Here is a 17,606-nt window from a genome sequence, read left to right as displayed (position 1 = left end):
TTAGCCAAGTAAGGCTACATGGAAGAACCACACCAGCTATGTCTACTCTACAGAGTTTCAGGGAATGCATCTGCTTTTCCAAAAAAATTTTCGGAAGAGCAGATGTGCTTTTGGCTTCCCTGCAAACCTCGTTTTACAAGGAAGGGATGTTCCAAAAGGGGGGGGGGGCGTGTCCGACATCTGGCCCTGTGTAGATGGGCCAAATGTCGGAAAAGCCTCTTCCAAAAAAAAGTGTAAAAAAACTATGCAAATTGCAGTTTACAATTTGCGTAGCTTTTTTCCTGAAGAACAGTGTAATGTAGAGAGCCACCCTGAGGAGATTGCATTCAACACAGCCCTGGGATGCTTCACCTCCCCAGCATTCTCCCCACTCTTCCATTCCTCCTCCCAAGCATGCGAGCCAGGCACAGAGCTGTACTGGAGCTTAACCCTGCAGAACCTGTGCCTGGTCTCTCAGTCTTTAGCGTACATGCCAGCTCCAAAAGGCCAAGTCGTGTTGTGCGTCCGTCTGACCCAATCCAAAGAAGCTCTACCTTTCCAAAGAGCTTGAAAAGTTTCCTTTTAAGAAAGTTAAATGGTTCTTATTCTCTGCTTCCAAAAACAGACTGGAAAGGTGCAAACTAAGAAAGTTACATAGATCTGAGATCCAGTTTTAGGGTCTGCTCTCAGCCCCTCCAGGAGAGCCCCAACCACTGCATACAGCACGGAAAAGCGCTCGCTCTCGCTCTCTCGCAACCTGAAGAAGAGCTCTGTCTGTGCTCAAACGCTTGCCTGGTGCCCAAACAGCCACCACGCCACACGCCACTAGTACTAATGTACAGTTAATATGGGTCAGTCGCCCTCAGACAGGGCCGGATTAAGGGGGGGGGCTAGCCGGGGTACCAACCTATGGGGGCGCCTGATTGAAGTGGTAAGGGGCGCCGCGTGCCCAGGGGTGGGGCTGGGCATATGCCACGCACCCGGGCAAGGAGCGCCCCCCATTGACTGCCCCTGGGGTCAGCCTATCAGGCTGTGCGCCCGGGGGCGGGGCCACGCATGCGCCGCGCACCCGCTGCCCAGGGCGCAAGTATGACTCGGTCCGGCACTGGCCTCAGATGAAGTGACCCAATGTCCATGGCCATGAGGCTGACTGAGCTGTTCAGGCAGCTCCAGACCCAGCTGCTCCAACTACAGCCGAAGTCACAGAAAGGCACAAGACCCATGAGTTCTGTGACCAGCGCGCAGTCTTAGCCATGTTATTGCACAGTGCCTGGCAAATTTACACACAGCAGCTCAAGCCGCAGTTCTACATACATTCATGATGGAAACATGAAAGAGGCTTAGAGGAGGAACAGACGACGTCGAGTGAGTTTATGCTACCGGTGCTTAGTGTAGACAGCCACTGGAAAGTTTCTTTAGAAACTGCAGGCCCCTTTGATTGTTCTGAGATGGAGACAAAATTTGGGATCTCTGAAAGGTTTAGTCCTGCCAACAGAAAAGGCCAGGGCTCCCCTGACATCACATGTTGTAGTAGAATCTCCTCCTCGCCGAGGTGAGGTTCAGGATGGAAGATTGGGAGTTGAACTGTCCACAGCGATGGGCATCCAAGACTGTCAGAAGTGGCCAAGGCAGTCACCGAAGGACAGATGGATGGTGAACCAATGTAGCTAGTAAGAACAGGGATGGTACTTCACGGCCTCGATAACCCTGTCAAAATTGGTGCTTGGAGTTAGAAGGCTGTGAGATCAAAAGATTGAGAAGTGAGTTCTTCTGCTCTTTGGAACCTCCACCTCTTGTGTTAAGTTTGTACCATCTCCGAGAGTTGGAGTAGGAGGGGGGAGGAGAGACAGGATCTCTGCACCGTCTGGGTCTATCTGAACTCTCTTGCGGGCAGGTGCACAGACCGCGAAACAGCCCCGGAGTCCTTTAACACATGCAGAGATTCATCTGTGGTGCGAAATGGTTCGGACAGCATCGGAAAGGAGGGCTTTGGGCATTCCGGGCCACCTTTGGAAACTGAAAGCCGAGTCCCGAAGGCCATCCTCACAACTACCAACACAGGAATCCAACAGACAGTCGGAGCAGCAGTGTCGTGGGAGGCCTGCAGACGTGGTGTTTTGGCAAGCAGCAGTCCTGCAGTAACTGCCTGGAATTGCTCTGTTCTGCTCATCAGTGCTCAGTACATTAGTTCAGCTTGGTATAATGTCTGACTCATTATTAAATGATGGGGGAGGGATAGCTCAGTGGTTTGAGCACTAGCTGTTAAACCCAGGGTTGGGAGTTCAATCCTTGAGGGGGCCATTTAGGGATCTGGGGCAAGCCTGTCAGGGTGGTACTTGGCCCTGCTGTGCGAGCAGGGGACTGGACTCAACGTGCCCTCTCAAGGTCCCTTCCAGCTCTAGGAGAGGGGTATATCTCCATAAAGCCTGGCAGGTGGTGATTCAGAATTGTAACTAGATGGAAAAACAACGTTCTCCCAACACAAGTCAAGGCTCTTGAAATCCTTGTTGCAGGACACATATTTATGGTGCTGATTCCCATGTGCATTCTACACACTGACCAAAAATGGGGACTAAGACCTGAGTCCTTAGATGGGCCATAACATTCCTTATCAGCTCTCCTGAACACAGGGGGGGAGTTGTGGTCCTTCAGAGAAGGATGAAGGCTATCCATCTCTGGTGTGTGGTGCTGAAAGCCCTTAGGAATTGCTGGTGCTAGGTCACTCCGGGGTCCCAGCCTGGCCAACGCAATGGTACACATCGCATGGATGTCCATACCAGGAAGACAGTGGTTGTGGTCCTCTCACCCAAGTAATACCCATCTCCTCCCAAACCTTTGGAAACGAACCCCTGTGGAAAGGGAGAGGACAGCCTTGCAGATATTTGGAGACGGAGGTGAGACCTTCATCAGAATCCTCCTCTTCCAAAATGCATCTGTAGAGGCGGAACACGAGGTAAAGCCATCAGTCCCTGAGCCCCAAGAGGATACCACAGCCGAGCAGTGGCGAGTCTTGAACACAGCAAGGTCCTGGGCAAGTGACGCTCCCACGGAACTCATGAAACTGACAACACAATGTCCATGGCCTATGCCAAAGCAGTAGTGACTGAAAGAGCTGACTGTCATGAATCTTGCCTGCTTCGAAGCGAGTCCCAGCAGAGTTTCTTCAGCAGCGGGGAGAAGGAGTAGTGCTCTTCCATTACCTCTCTGAGCCTTGGACTTCACAGTCTTCAGGTTTGGCGGTACCCGAGGAGCCAGCAGCTTTGTAAGATCAGATCAGAGAGTCTCTGAGGTACAGTCTCTGCCTGCAGGACTAGAGGGGCAGTCTTTGCAGGTCTAAAAGACCCAAGACACCTCCTATGCGCCCTGGAGAAGAGCGCTGGGAGGCAGTAGACTTAGATGAAAGCCAGTATCAAGGAGTCCTAGGCCAGGGTCAAAGGCCAGCTGCAGCGAGTTCTCCTGCATGAGCATGAGGCCTTGACTCTCCCTGTTCTTTCCTGACTCTAGACGTCAATGCTAGACGGAAGCCACGCTTTCGGGAAATACAGACATCTCCAAAGCACCAGATGCGCTGGAAGTGTCTGGTATGTACCAGGATCACCTCTTGCCATGACAGGCATCATCTGAAATAGGGAAAGTCAGGCTTGCCCTCCCAGGAAACACTTCCAGAAGGGGAGAGACTGTCTGGAAATGTGCGCCAAGTCTTTCTAAACTACTACAAAGTCCTGCCTACCAAAAAGACTAAAGGAACACAGCTGAGAACAAATGCTACAGCACTGTCAGGTGGAGGTGGGCAAGGAGGAACAGGGTTGTTCACCCAAAGTGCTATAGCACAGCATGGAGCAAGAGGCAGGACACACGTGGACCAACCTGACCCTGCCGAGAAATCTCCCATCAAAGGCACAGGGCCCCACGCGCACCTCAAGAGTAGCACCCCCAGGAACGCTATGCAAAGGCATGCTCTTGTGCACTAGAAGGTGAAGACAAAAGGGGTACCTCAGGTTTACCTCCACCTCCTCGCTCACAAAGATTAACTGCTTTGCCCTCAAGAAATTCTAGTAGCCAATCTGACAGTAAATTCAGGATACATGACAGAGGTGGGGAACTTCAGGCCCATGGGCCGGATGTGGCTCCCAGCTTGCTGGGATCTGGTCCCCAAGTCTCAGGGCCCCCTAGCATCGGGGAGCCCTGCCACCGCCCCACCATGGGGCTAGTGCACACAAAATGTACCCAGCTGAGCGCCCCCAGGAAAGGAAACGTGGGGAGTGTCCCTCCTTCCCAGCTGGGGGCCATGTTACAGAGGGGTGGGGTTTTTTTTCCATTTTGCTTCTCACTTGTGTGCAGCTACGACTGATTTTTCTGTGGGTCAGTGGCCCCCGACCCCAAGAAGGTTCCCGCCCGATTTAGGAGCTGGGCAAAGAAGAGAGAGCTACTTACAGGATAAAGCAGGTAACACATACACCAGGAATGGCGCAACTGCTGCTTGTAGAGTGAATGCAGCTCTTTTAGTGTTGAAGTGCAGCCCGCAGACCTCCTCCCCCAAACCCACTCCACACGCCGCCTACCTGACTGGGGAAGGAGCTCGGGATGATGCAGCCAGGGGCTTCTACCAAAGACAACTGGTGCCTGCTGGGGAAGGGGGCACAAATTAAAGGATTCAAGCCCTCCAACCCAACAGCTTGAGTCACCATCCTCCGCTTACCCTCAGCGGCCTTTCCTTGCAGCTCCCAGCTGTTGGCTGCTGTATCTCCAGGGGGAGCTAACAGCTGGCAGCTGCAGGGAGGGACCGCTGCGTTAGCTCCATGCCAAGAGTTGCTTTCCCTGCAACTATTTGCCACAGCTTCTCCCTATGGTCACAGATCCCAGCTTGCCAGCTCCAGCAGCTGCTGTGCAGGGATGGGACCCAGCGGCACCATGTGACTGAGCAGGGCCAGCAAACGCGGGCAAAAATCCTGGAGGCTGGGGCAGGCAAACCTCCTGCCACTGGGGAGCTGCTGAATAGGCAGGGAGACTGTTTCCTACATCCTGCTGTGTGAGCTGCTTCAATTCCTACTGCTAATGTGCCAATCAGAACCTGGTTCGGTAGCAGTCACATTACTGGATTTGAATAAGAAAACGTGGATCATCGGTGCACGCACTGTTGTGTTTGCCCCAAATTCTGTGCAAAGCGGGCCAAGTGAGGTGTCGAACGAAAGCGTATGCGTGGCTGATTCGGGCTGTGCTCCTCAGACATGTATGATTTTTGTATGTGACGTTATGAACAGGGGCTCTGTACTACATGTAAACGGCAGAGGTGCATTGGGGTTAGCGTGGCACCGCTCTCCCCATCGACTAATCAAGGGAAATTCCATCGACTGCTCAATTAGATGATTAATCTAAATGTAACATCCCTACAAGAGATCATGAAATCTACAACAAAGAAGGAACCACAAGAGAGAGTCTGGCTTATGAAGACCAAGGACTTAATTACCTGGTGTTGCAGAGTGACTCTTACGGTTCTTTTCCTAAGGTATAAGCTGGCAGCTTGTGGTGTCTCGTGAAAAGGACCTGGGGGTTACAGTGGATGAGAAGCTGGATATGAGGCAACAGGGCGCCCTTGTAGCCAAGAAGGCTAATGGCATATTAGGTTGCATTAGGAGGAGCATTGGCAGCAGATCCAGAGAAGTGATTATTCCCCTTTATTCAGCTCTGGTGAGGCCACCTCTGGAATAGTGTGTCCAGTTCTGGCCCCCCCCCCCCCGGCTAAAGCAAGGTGTGATAGAGCAGGTTAAAGGGCTTGGTGGGAGGGGAGAGAGGCAGCTCTTGCAGAAAGAGGCAGCTATCCTGGCTAATTAGGGGCAGCTGAAACAGGGCAGCTGCAAATCAATTAAGGTCCAGGTGAAGCTGATCGGAGCTTCCATAAGGCCTCTTTAAAACCCTCCCGGTGGGGGAGGGAGAGAGAGTTGAGAAGGAGTTTGGAGCCTGAAGGGGAGGTTTGGAGTGTGGAGAAAGAAAACTGCTAAGGAGACCGGAGGAGCCAAGTAGAGCAGCAGCAGCAGCCACCCTGACAAAGGCTGCAGGGAGATGCCAAACTCCAGAGCAAGGCGAGTGAATCTTACACTGCGACTCCTACACTACGGAACGGTGGCCTGACCGGGGGCGGGGGCGGGAGTGGGATCGCCTCTGCCACACTACTTGCTATCGCTTGGATCTGGGTTTTGTTAATTCATTCGCTTTTCACAGTGCGGTGTCAAGCAGAGCAGCGAAGCGAGGTGGAACTGGGACGCCGGCACATGTGGCTTCTTTGGAGGCACCGAATCTGAATCCTCGAGTGGCCAGGAGAGCAAGGGTCCCTCCGGGGACACTCAGCAGTTGGGAGTGTCTCAGGCAAGGGCCCTCGAGCTGTGGCTCACACGGCTGTTGCGCAGGAACAGGGGGTGTCTGTCAGCCATGTCCTGAGAGGAACGTTCAAGCCCTTCCCAGCGGGGTGGCCAAAGAGCACTGCCTGCTGGCCGACGCTCAGCTGTGGAGGCAGCACTACCCACAGCAGTGCAGGAGTAAGAGTGACATGGTGGGGGAAGCCCGGTGTTAACTGCAGCCTGACATTTTCACGGAGCGGTTTGAGAGCCCCTGATTTACAGGGACAGATGAGCCTGGGTAGGCCGAGAGGGGAGGGCTTGTTGTCAGGGAGCTGGCCCACAGCAGGCACAGACAAGGGTTCCTCTCACGTGGGCAGGAAAGATGAGGTGCCTCACAGCCCTGGCCATAGCTGGGAAGCAGTCATCCTCCTCCACCTGCTGAGATCTGGAGTGAACCTGACACTACTGATCCCTGCTGGAGACCTGCTTCCCCCTCCCCCAGGGAAGGAAGAATCTTCAGTTCCCCTAACCCTGCAGTAGTCAAGGGCAAGAGTGCTAGAGCTGAACCCGCAGCCTGACCACTACAGCAACTCCCTAATTCCTGCAGCAAACTGCCTAGGGTTTATTCTGTACGTTAGCAGGAGCCTGAACGCCACATGCCAAGATTTGGGCCCCACTGTCCTGGAACCAGAAAGATTAAGGCCCTTCAGTAAAGGGGCTGTCTTAGTGAGCGTTTATACAGTGCCTGGCATGAGAGACCGGTCGCTGGAAAGAGAGGTAGCCCACACCATATATGGCACGTTAATAAAGGTCCCAACCCGTACTAGTTCCTTTTGAGCCAGGGTCTTCACCTTCCAATGCTTTTCTATGCCTCCTTTTCTTAACTAACAGCTTGTTAAAGTGTCCTTGTAGTTTAGATTTGACTTAATACCAAGGAACTAGCTCACTCACCATTCCAGTTGTAACTTCAGAAGAGCCCGAGAAAAATTAACTGAATTGACCCCACCCAACACTCTGGGCTCAGCAAACCCTCAGATCCTCCAGAGAGCTTACATACTGCAAGAGGTCATGCTAGCGGAAAGGGAGTTCTGGCTTTTGGGATGCAAGTACAGGCGGCCCCCGACTTGCGACACGATCAGTTCCTGGGGAAGCGTCGCAAGTCGGGGGAGTCATAATTCAAACCCTTATTTACAATAAACATCGTGCACCATCGTAAAGGCGGGCCGAAGACGTAAGTCAGGGGCTTTCGGCCCCTTCCGCACTTACAAAAATGGCTGTATGTGCAGGGAGTTGGAACTCGGGCAGTCACATCTCCGGAGTTTCCTGTATGTTTTAATCTGCAAGACAGAATACATTTTGCTTCATCTTACACAGACAACATCTCTACAAGTTGCAGCATTTGCAACTGCAGTTAGAGAGGAAGCATTAAGTACAAAGAAACTTTCACATTGACTCAATACAAACATCTGCAGTTGTCACCACTTTGCCAAAGATGAAACCAACTAGTCAGCATTTTACACAGCGCATTTACTCGGTCAACCACAAATACATATTGTGAAGAAAGACGGAGCTACACTATTTTATGAATTGTGTATGAATGTCCAGCTGGTGAGTGGGTGACTGCCACATGGAACACACTAAACGCTAGCAGAGTCATAGGAGGCTCCGTAAGACTGCAGGAAGGCAGATCCTGGGTGTTAATCCCATCAGAAAACTCTGACTCAGAATACAAGTATGCAGTGTTGTGGTATACGTGTTGGCCTCAGGCTATTAGAGAGGCAAAGAGGGGTGAGGCAATAGCATTTACTGGACAGATTTGGGTGGAGAGAGAATCTCCCTTCTGAGCTTCCACATAGCTGTACTGAAGCTAGAAAGCTTGTCTCACCCCAACAGAAGTTGGTCGGATAGAAGAGATTACATCACCCTCCTTGTCTACATAGTACAGGTGTCAATCCCTTAAAAGCTGTGCATGACAAGACACAAGGAAAAAGGGTCTGCAAGGAAGCAGACTGCAACTCAGTCCCTAGGAGAAACGAAGAGTTACTCACTCTGCATAGTAACAGGGGTTCTTCAATATGCTTGTCCCCGTGGGTACTCCGCTCTGGGTGCTGGTGCATCCTTGTGCCGGCAACCAGAGATTTTTCTAGCAGTGCCCTGCCGCGCCGCACATGCACCTCCTTGGGCCGTTGGTGTCCATTAGACACGCAATGCAGCTCCCTGCCTTGCTTCTCTACCCAGGCTATGGCCCCGGAAGAGGCTCCAAGGCAGTGGAGCACCACGGGGACACACATCTGGAAGAACCCGTTATTGCACAAGGCGAGTAACTCCCTTTTCTTCTTTGAGTGATGTCCCCAGGGATGCTCCACTCTGGGTGACTACAAAGCAGTAGTCATGTCGTGGAGCTGGGTTTGGAGCCCTGCCAGTGCAGTTGAGGATAACCACTTGTCCGACTACCATGGACGGAGCCATCACAGAGGTGAGAGCATTGTGTTTGTCAAAGTGTGGTTGGAGGACCACGTGTCTGCCTTGCAAATGTCTTCTAAGGGCACACTTTTGAGGAAGGCTGTGGTAGAGGCAACCGCTCTGGTAGAATGAGCAGTGATGGTATCTGGTGGCTGTTTATTGTGAATGATGTAGCAAAATGAGACCTATTTGGATATTCTTCATGAGCAAACTGTTTCACCTCTGGACCGTTCAGTGAATGATAAGAAGAGTCTGGTTGATTTTCTCAATGGTCTTGCCTGACCTAGGTAGACAGAGTGCTTTTTGAATGTCCAGGGTGTGTAATGCCACTTAAGATGGACTCGCATGCAGTTTGAGAGGGAATGTGGGTAAGTATATAGGTTCATTAATGTGGAAAGGAGATGGAACCTTTGGAAGGAATTTGGGGTGCGGTTAAAGGGATAGACTGTCCTTGGTAAATACCACGTATGACGGGTCTGCCATTAGTGCTGCTAGCTTCCCAACTCTCCGGCTGGAAGTGATGGCTACTAGAAAGGCTACTTTCACGGTGAGATGCAGCCAAAAGCAAGTTGCTAGAGGCTCAAAGGGCGGTTTAGTTAAGCTTTGAGGATGCGAATAAGGTCCCAGATGGGAAGTGGAGGCCATAACGATGGGAAAGGATTCTGGAGACCCATAAGGAAGTTTAGTATGCGGGAGTGAAAAGAATGAACTGCCATTGTTGGTTCTATGGAAGGCTGCTATTGCTGCTGCATGAACCTTAATAGTGCTGAAAGAAACCCATTTCTTCAGGTTTCAGTAGATAGTCTAATATGGTGGGGATGGGCATGGTGTTGGGTGGCATGGGATGGTTCTGTTTGAGCCGCTCAAAGAACCTTGTCCGTGAGTGGAGTTTTCCTCCTGGATTCTCTTCTACTGTTAATTAGTATCTGTTTTACTCTGAGCAGGTATTTTTAACATTCTGGAGCCATGCCCATAGGTGGAGTGTGTGTGGATCAGGATGGAGAACCCTGCAATGATGTTGAGTGAGAAGACTATGTTGCAGGGGAAAGATGTGAGGATCCGCTATCGCCAATCTGTGCAGGTAACCAACTTTGCCTCAATCATACTGGTACAACCAAGACCACATGAGCGCATTCCCATCTGATTTTCATGATAATTCTGTGCATTAAGGAATCGGTGGGAACATGTATAGGAGGGTGGCATCCCATTTCAGAACAAAAAAGTCTCCTAGAGATCCCCTTTCCAGGGCTGCTCTGGAGCAGAATAGATGGCATTTTCGGTTGGTTCTGGTTGCAGAGAGGTCTGTGTCCAGCTGCTTCCATTTGAGGAATACTTCCTTGAAGGCTCAAGAGTATCTCTCATTCGTGATGATCAGGGAAGATGCAGCTGAGGGTGTCCACCATCACACTGAGTACCCCCAGGAGGTAGCTGGCTATGGGGGCGGTGTGTAATGCACCAGTTCCATCATCTCAGTGCTTCTATACACAGGGAAGTAGAGTGGGCCCCACCCTGCTGGTTGATATAGTACCTGCATGGAGTTATGACATTGATTGTCCTACGATCTATGTATTGTAGGAAGTGACCGACTGTGTAACTGACTGCCCTGAGTTCTAGCAAGTTGATGTGGAATGTTTGTTTGCTGAATGACCATTTGCCTTGTACAGTGTGGAATCCCAAATGGGCCCCCCCATCCCATGAGGGATGCATCTGTCATGATGGTAACCGTGGGGGCTGGTTGTTGAAATGATACCCCCGTAGTATGCTGGTTGGATCCGTCCACCAATCCAGAGAGTTGAGGACATGTGGTGGAATGATAACGGTTTTTGAGAGGGGGGAGAGGAGGTCCTTGGAAGGGATATAGAGTGTAGCTAGCCAAGCTTGGAGGCACCTCATGTGTAGTCAGTTTGTCAGAGAAGGATTTTGAGATATTTGCACATTGTTGTAGTTGGGGTTGCACGTGCCACAGCTATAAAGTTTCTGGAGGGCCTCAAATCTGTGCATTGCTAGTTTCGTCCTGGCTGATATAGTATCAGCATGTGCTCCTATGAACTCCAGAGTTTAAGTGAGTTGGAACTTAATTTCTGGTGATTCACGTGAATGCCAAGCTCGAGTTGGAGGTTGATGGTTGTATTGACCATGGTCAATGTTTCTTGAAAAGATATGCTCTTTATTAGGCAGTCTTGAGGTATGGGAATATTGTCACTCCGTGGTAGCGTAGGTGCACTGTAACAACGGCCGAAGTCTTGGAGAAAACTTGGAGCTGTCAAAAGGCTGAATGCAATATTGGTAGTGTTGGTCTCCCACTGTAAAGCATGGGAAATATCTGTGAACAGGATGTATCGTTATGTGGAAGTATGCATCCTGAAGGTCAAAAGCCAATCTCCCTGAGCCAAGGCTGGAATAATCATTGCCATTGTCACCACTTTGAACCTCCTGTATGTTACATACTTGTTGAGCCTCCTTCGATCTAAACAAGTCTCAACCTGCCAGTTTTCTCTTGGGTTAGGAAGCACGTTGAGTACAATCCCCTTCCTTGAAAGGCTGTTGGCACTGGCTCTATCGTTTCTATGTGCAGAAAGTGTTGGACTCCCTGCTGGAGGAGGATGAAAGGGGTCCCTGAAGAGGGACGGAGAGAGGGTATGGAAAATAGAGATGAAGAGACTGAGCAGTCCACTTTGATGAGCTCTAGTACCCATCCATCTGATGTTATTTGTGCCCATTGATGTAAAAAAGGGCCGTAGACGGTGACTGAACTGTAGTTGTCCAGTTGGTGATGTGACCATAGCAAGGGTGCGTCTCTGGCTCCCAAACAAACCTTGACATTTGTTATTTAGGTAAAGAAAGCTGGGACATTGTGGATTGCTATTGCCACTGGAGGTCTGCGCCATTGAGGTCTGTGTTGGTCTAAAACAGTTACCATGGTTGTTGTCTGTACTGCTCCCAAAGTCTTGAATAGGTGTTTAACTTATTAGGTGGTGTATACATGCCAAGAGTTCTCAGTGTCACACGAGAGTCCTTCATGGAGCATAAGACTTCATCCGTTTTTGCAACAAAGGTTAGTTTTACTGAATGGGAGGTCTTAAACTTTGTGTTGTAGCTCCTTAGGTACACCAGACGCCTGGAGCCACAAAGCCCTATGCATCACAATGGCAGTTGCAGTGGTGTGTGCTGTACATCCTTAGCCGATTGTAATGCGGTGCATGAGATGGTGTGCCCCTCCTGCATAGTACTCAGGAGTACTGGCCTTTTGTGCTCCAGCAAGAACTGGAGGAGCTCTTGCAGCTTGGAGTAGTCTGTATAATCGTAGTCAGCGAGCATTGAGATAGTTAGCCGCCCTTAGTAATAGGGTCACCAACAAGAATACCTTTCTGCCCATGACAAGCCTCTTATGCTCTCTGTCTTGAGGAGTAGATCTCATGTTTGGTTGATCGACCTTGTGTCTGGTTAAATCAACCACTAGGGAGTTAGGTGGTGGATGTGAAAAAAGCAAGTCCATACAGCTAGGTGTGATGAAGTATTTACAGTCAGCCTTCTTGTTGGTGGGCATAACTGATGCTGGAGTCTGCCAGATATTATCAGCGGGGTCCATGATGGCCTCATCCATTGGAAGTGCAATCCTTGAAGACTTCGGAGGTTGCACTGTACGCAAAAGTCTATACTTTGTCGGGTGATGACGAGTTGTGTAGTGGGGAATCTGTCTTCGCCGCCTGAGAGGGAGTCCTACACTGCTGATTGTAAATGGTCTGGGGAGTTCAGTGCCATGTCGCTGGGCGCGGGCTGAGGAGATTGTGGTGGCCTTTTGGATGGTGTGGAAGGAACAGTGTGCTGGCTCCTGTGAGAAGACCAGGTATCCCAGGGATTCCACTGGCCAGAGTAAGGAGGGGGTGGGTAAAGGCCAATGGTGTGAGTACCAGGGAGGTGATGGAGGCGGATGCAATGGTCTGGAGAAGCAGGACTCCCAAGAAGGGTGTCGCTGAACAGGGCAGGAATGTTGAGAAGAAAAATGGCTATGCGGACCACTGCCAACCTCACTTGGTAAAATAGGTGGAGCTGGAGACATTTGGTGGATTAACAGAATGTACCGACAGTGATAGAGACGGTGGTGCCAGTGAAACTTGAGCTAGTGTTGGTGTATGGTGCCATGCAGGGTTAAGTGGTGGTGCCAGGGCTGAAAGCATTAGAGACAGTGCCTTCAGAGGGGGCATGTTGGTGTGGGGTTTCTTAGGTGCTATATGTGGTGCCACCTCCTGTGTCATTTTTGGCATGGATTTGTGGTGTTTAGCTGGCACCGTGGACTCAGCCAGTGTGGCTGGTGCTGATGTTTTCTGCCTGAGTTCCGAATCAGCTCTCCTCTGTGGCACCGAGTGTTTAAGTGGTGCCATGCCAGAGGTGCTGGGCTTATCACCCATGCTCACTCTAGTGAGCTCCATGCTGGAGGTAGCGATTTCACCAGGGAAACCCAGGTTTTCACTTTCAGTTTGTCAGACAAGGTAGAGGGACGACCTTCGTCCATACCTCTTGATTTGACAGAGTCCTTGCCTCTGGGGGCGAGTCTTCACACGGTGGCTGAAATGATTTTTCATACAAGTAGGTCTTCAGCCTACTGGCACAGTCGCATCATGCTCTGGCCATGGGACTCAAGCAGTGCGCACACTTTTGCGTCAAGTGGGCCTCCCCAAGACACCTTATGCAGGAGGCATGCCCGTCAGACTGGCATTACCCTCCTGGCAAGAATAAATGTTTGAAGCCTGGAGAGCCAGGCCTGGGGAATAACGGGATGACAAACACTGAAGAACTGGGTTTTGGTTTTGAGGAAAAGTTTTTTTGGGGGGAGAGCGGTTAGCGGAGGAGTCAAAACTTGGAATTAAGAAGAACACGGAGGAGAATAACAAATATTGTTGGTTTTTAGATGAGAAAAAGGTGAGTCAACGAAGCTCTGTATGCTGCTGAAGATGGTAGAGAAGGAACTGAGGGAGCCATGCCACACATGCACCTAACGGACACCAACGGCATGAGGCGGCGTGGCAGGGCACTACTAGAATAATCTCTGGATGCCAGCGCAAGGACGCACTAGCACCCAGAATGAAGCGGCCATGGGGACATCACTCAAAGAAGAATGGGGCACTAAAGTTGGACTGGGGCCTACCTACTTTCATGAGGCAAATGCTATCATTAGCAGAGAATGTATGTTTAGGTTTGTTATTTTAACAATTCACTCCCTGGGGCTCCTAAAAAGTAAACAAACCATTGCCCGGTCTGAACAAGCTGTTCTGTCGCCACATTTTGATACCTGCCACCACTTCCTGGAGAGTAGTGGATATTCCCAAAGCCACTCATGCCTCAGGAGTAACACGGCTGGAGGGCAGCAGATAATGCAGTCCGGTAATGACAAGTTGGGGACCCCCCATCCCCAGTCCATGATGCCACCTGATACACTGGGGGTTTGCTGAGCCTCTCCTGCTCCACTCAGTCAAGATTGCTTCAGCCTAATGCAGAAAATCAGGGAATCTGGCCTTTTGCAGCACACACACCTGTGTAGGGCCACGGCCAGCTGCCAGAATTGTCTGAAGTCACCTCTGTGTGAGAGGACTCTCCCAGCATTCCCATGCACACCCCTGCTGGGAGATAAACCAAACTAACCTGCACAACACAAGTTGGGAAGAACTGACCCTCTCCCTCCACGTGGAGAGGTACGCACCGCTCCCCAGCTATGAAATGCATAAACTAAGCGTTAAAAACCAACAAGTTTACACCTACAAACGGTGAATGTAAAGTAGTTATAAAAGAGCAAACAGAACAAAGCAGATTACACAAGTAAATAAACAACACACACACAGACGAAGCTTATGCAAGATTGCGGTGGGCAGAAGGGCCTCCATGGGCCAGATCCAGCCCGTGGAGGCCCTGCCGCTCCCCCACCCCCAGGGCAATTAGCGCCTGGGAGCGGGGGGAAGCGCATGAAGCTTCTTCTGCCCTGCCAGGAGCATGCAGCAGGGCAGGAGGAAACTTCGCACACTCCCTGGTCTCCAGACCAATCAGGGCCTGGGGGCAGGGGGGAGCGCACAAAGTTTCCGCTGCCCTGCAAGGAGCATGCGGCGCATAGAAGTGCCTCGTGCTCCTGGCAGGGCAGGAGGAGACTTTGCGCCCTCCTTCCGCCCCTAAGCTGATTGGTCTGGGGGCAGAAGAGGAAGTACGTGAAGTCACCTCGGGGGGGGGGGGGGGAAGGGGGCAAACATTTCATGTGTTCCCCTAACCCCAGAACAATCATGGTCTGCGGGTGGAGAAGCAGGGAATTACCCTGGCCCCGCCCCTTCTGCTTGAGACCTGGTCTCTTCTGGTGCAGCCTGGGGCCACTTCAAAAATTTCTGCAAGTGGCCCCTGATAATAAATTATTCCCCCTCCCCCGCCCCCGCCACGCTAGATCGATAAGACATGCCGTGGCACTCACGGTGAGAATTTGCTAAACAGGCTTATAGTGTAAGGCCCAAGTTACCGCAACTTTCCCAGGTTCTCATACACAGGCTAAAAAATCCTTCCAGCCTGGGGCCATCAGCTGCCCACAGTTCAGTCTTTGTTCCTCTGGTGCCCCTAGGTGTGTGGCTGCAGGGAGCATGAGGCTCCCATGATGTCACTGGCCCCTTTCACATCTAATTCTCACGTGCTGAAAAGCTCTTTTGCTGTGACCCGGGTGAAACAATATCCATTGTGTAGAGCTCTCCCTGGGAGGGGTCTATTGTACTCTGTTCCTAGGGCCAGCCTGGCGTGTGGGTGCCTCTACAAGCCCACTCGTATCCGTTGGCCTTTTTACTGCTGTACCTGAAAGGCTGCTTGTAGGGGGCTGGAGTCTCAACACAGTTCAGTAACACACACAGCCGAACTCCACATACACCACCACAGACACTCCAACCAAGAGATTCATGTTCATCAGGCTTTCAAATGGATGCCTCACAAGACACACTTTGTACAAAACTTATCCTCACTACAGATCAGTGCTGATGAGGGGATGTAACCGTGTACACATCTAAACAGTTACCAGATGAGCTGGGTTCGTGGGTACATGTATCAGGGGAGCAGACCGGAGCCTCCTTCCCCTCCCCACATGTAAACTAGGGATGTTAAGAGTAGACTAAACTAACAGTCAATGGGAACCCTATCTATTAGTCTAGAAGGGCCCCTCCACCTCTCAATTGTAACAAGGGGCTCTTGTACATTTCAAAAGCAGAAGCCCCAGAGGGAGGGCGGCCGCTGGGACTCGTGTACATTTCAAAAGCAGAAGCCCCAGAGGGAGGGCGGCCGCTGGGACTCGTGTACATTTCAAAAGCAGAAGCCCCAGAGGGAGGGCGGCCGCTGGGACTCGTGTACATTTCCTGGACACACAATTGCAGATCTAAAAGTAGCCATCCTGCAGCAAAAAAACTTCAGGACCAGACTTCAAAGAGAAACTGCTGAGCTACAGTTCATCTTTAAGTTTGACACAATCAACTCTGGATTAAACAAAGACCGTGAATGGCTTGCTAACTACAAAAGCAGCTTCTGCTCTCTTGGAATTCACACCTCCAGATCAGCTGCTAGAAGTGGGCCTCATCCTCCTTGATTGGATCCACCTGGTCATCTCCAGCCTGATCCTGGCCTGCATATTTATTCCTGCCTCTGGAAATTTCCACTACATGCATCTGATGAAGTGGGTCTTTGCCCACGAAAGCTTATGCTCCTACACTTCAGTTAGTCTATAAGGTGCCACAGGACTCCTCGTCGCTATTTCAAAAGCAGAATCACAGCAGTCGCAGCAGGAGCAGAGAATGCTTCAGTCCCCACTTGCGCCGTTTCACACTATGCCTCTATCGCCCCTGCCCCCTGCAGAGACAGTGTTGGGGCAAAACTGGCTTTTAAGCAAGCTCCCCCCGCTTGCTGCCTCTCTGACAGAGGCAGCAAAGGAGGGGGAAGCAATTAGTCGCATCACTAGTCAACTCTCCAATAAGCTTCTGCTTATTGGAGAGTCACTAGCTGACCTGTCACTGACATCCCTGATACAAACATGCAACCATTGAAAGTGCCAGCGGTTACACCGTTACAAAAAGCACGCCTTTTAACATCCCTAGCTGAATATTTGGGCCATTGGGAGGTCATGCCTGTTTTTCAGTCTCTGGTGGGATGAACTGTGGTATTTCATTCACAAGTGCAGATGTAGGCTTGTCACTTAGAAAGTGCATGTATGGTGTGAGAGAAAGGCCAAAGAGAGTTCACTCTTCAAACCACAACACATCTGTGCACCTTTAAGGAATTGTGCCACTTGGCTTCAGGCCCCCTAAGCCACCCTTCTGAAGCTCATCTCTGGAAGTCCCCCCTTTAGAATGCCTTCACACGTACAGACACATGCACAGGTAACCTTACAGGATGACCAGCACAACCTGTCTCCTCAGAACTGGATATGTGAAGCATCCATCCCCGGTGGCTACACTGAAGTCGACACGTTGAACACAGATGGATTGAAAAATCCTTTCAGGTTGGGTTTGTATAACTGCTACTCAGCTTGTATGAGACAACTGCCAAGAACACCAACTTACTGCAGCGTCCCAGCAGCCACAACACCCACAAACTGAAAGAGCTTGGAAAGCGTGCCAGAAACCATGGGGAGGGGGAAGGAGAAGCTGAACAGCTCTTTCCTTGCTCTCCAGCAATCCCAGATTCGGCAAGGCACTGTAAACGCAGTTCAGCAAAACTTTGCTTTTAAACAATACTTGTACAATTCACAAGAGGTAATGTTCACTCCTGTCTCTGGACAGACCTATGAGCCGGTTCAGATTTCCCTAGACAAAAGAAGGAAGAGGG

General features: G+C 50.9%; 1 protein-coding gene across 5 annotated transcripts in view; it reads right to left on the bottom strand.

The window, feature by feature from the left end:
* The window catches only part of ASXL2 (ASXL transcriptional regulator 2), a 192,105-nt gene that overhangs the window by 151,299 nt on the left and 23,200 nt on the right, over window positions 1-17,606 (bottom strand). For 2 of the 5 annotated variants that reach the window (XM_075923201.2, XM_075923203.2), the window contains exon 2: window positions 7,581-7,651. The exons of the other annotated variants lie outside the window; for them this stretch is intronic. The gene's annotated coding sequence lies outside the window, so the exon portion shown is untranslated. The remainder of the gene's footprint in view (window positions 1-7,580; window positions 7,652-17,606) is intronic. 5 annotated transcript variants of the gene reach the window in all.

The sequence above is a fragment of the Pelodiscus sinensis genome, chromosome 3, assembly GCF_052426305.1.
Source record: "Pelodiscus sinensis isolate ZL-2025 chromosome 3, ASM5242630v1, whole genome shotgun sequence".
Taxonomy (NCBI): Eukaryota; Metazoa; Chordata; order Testudines; family Trionychidae; genus Pelodiscus; species Pelodiscus sinensis.
The sequence above is the reverse complement of the archived record's forward strand: the minus strand, read 5'-3'. Positions and strand labels throughout refer to the sequence as shown.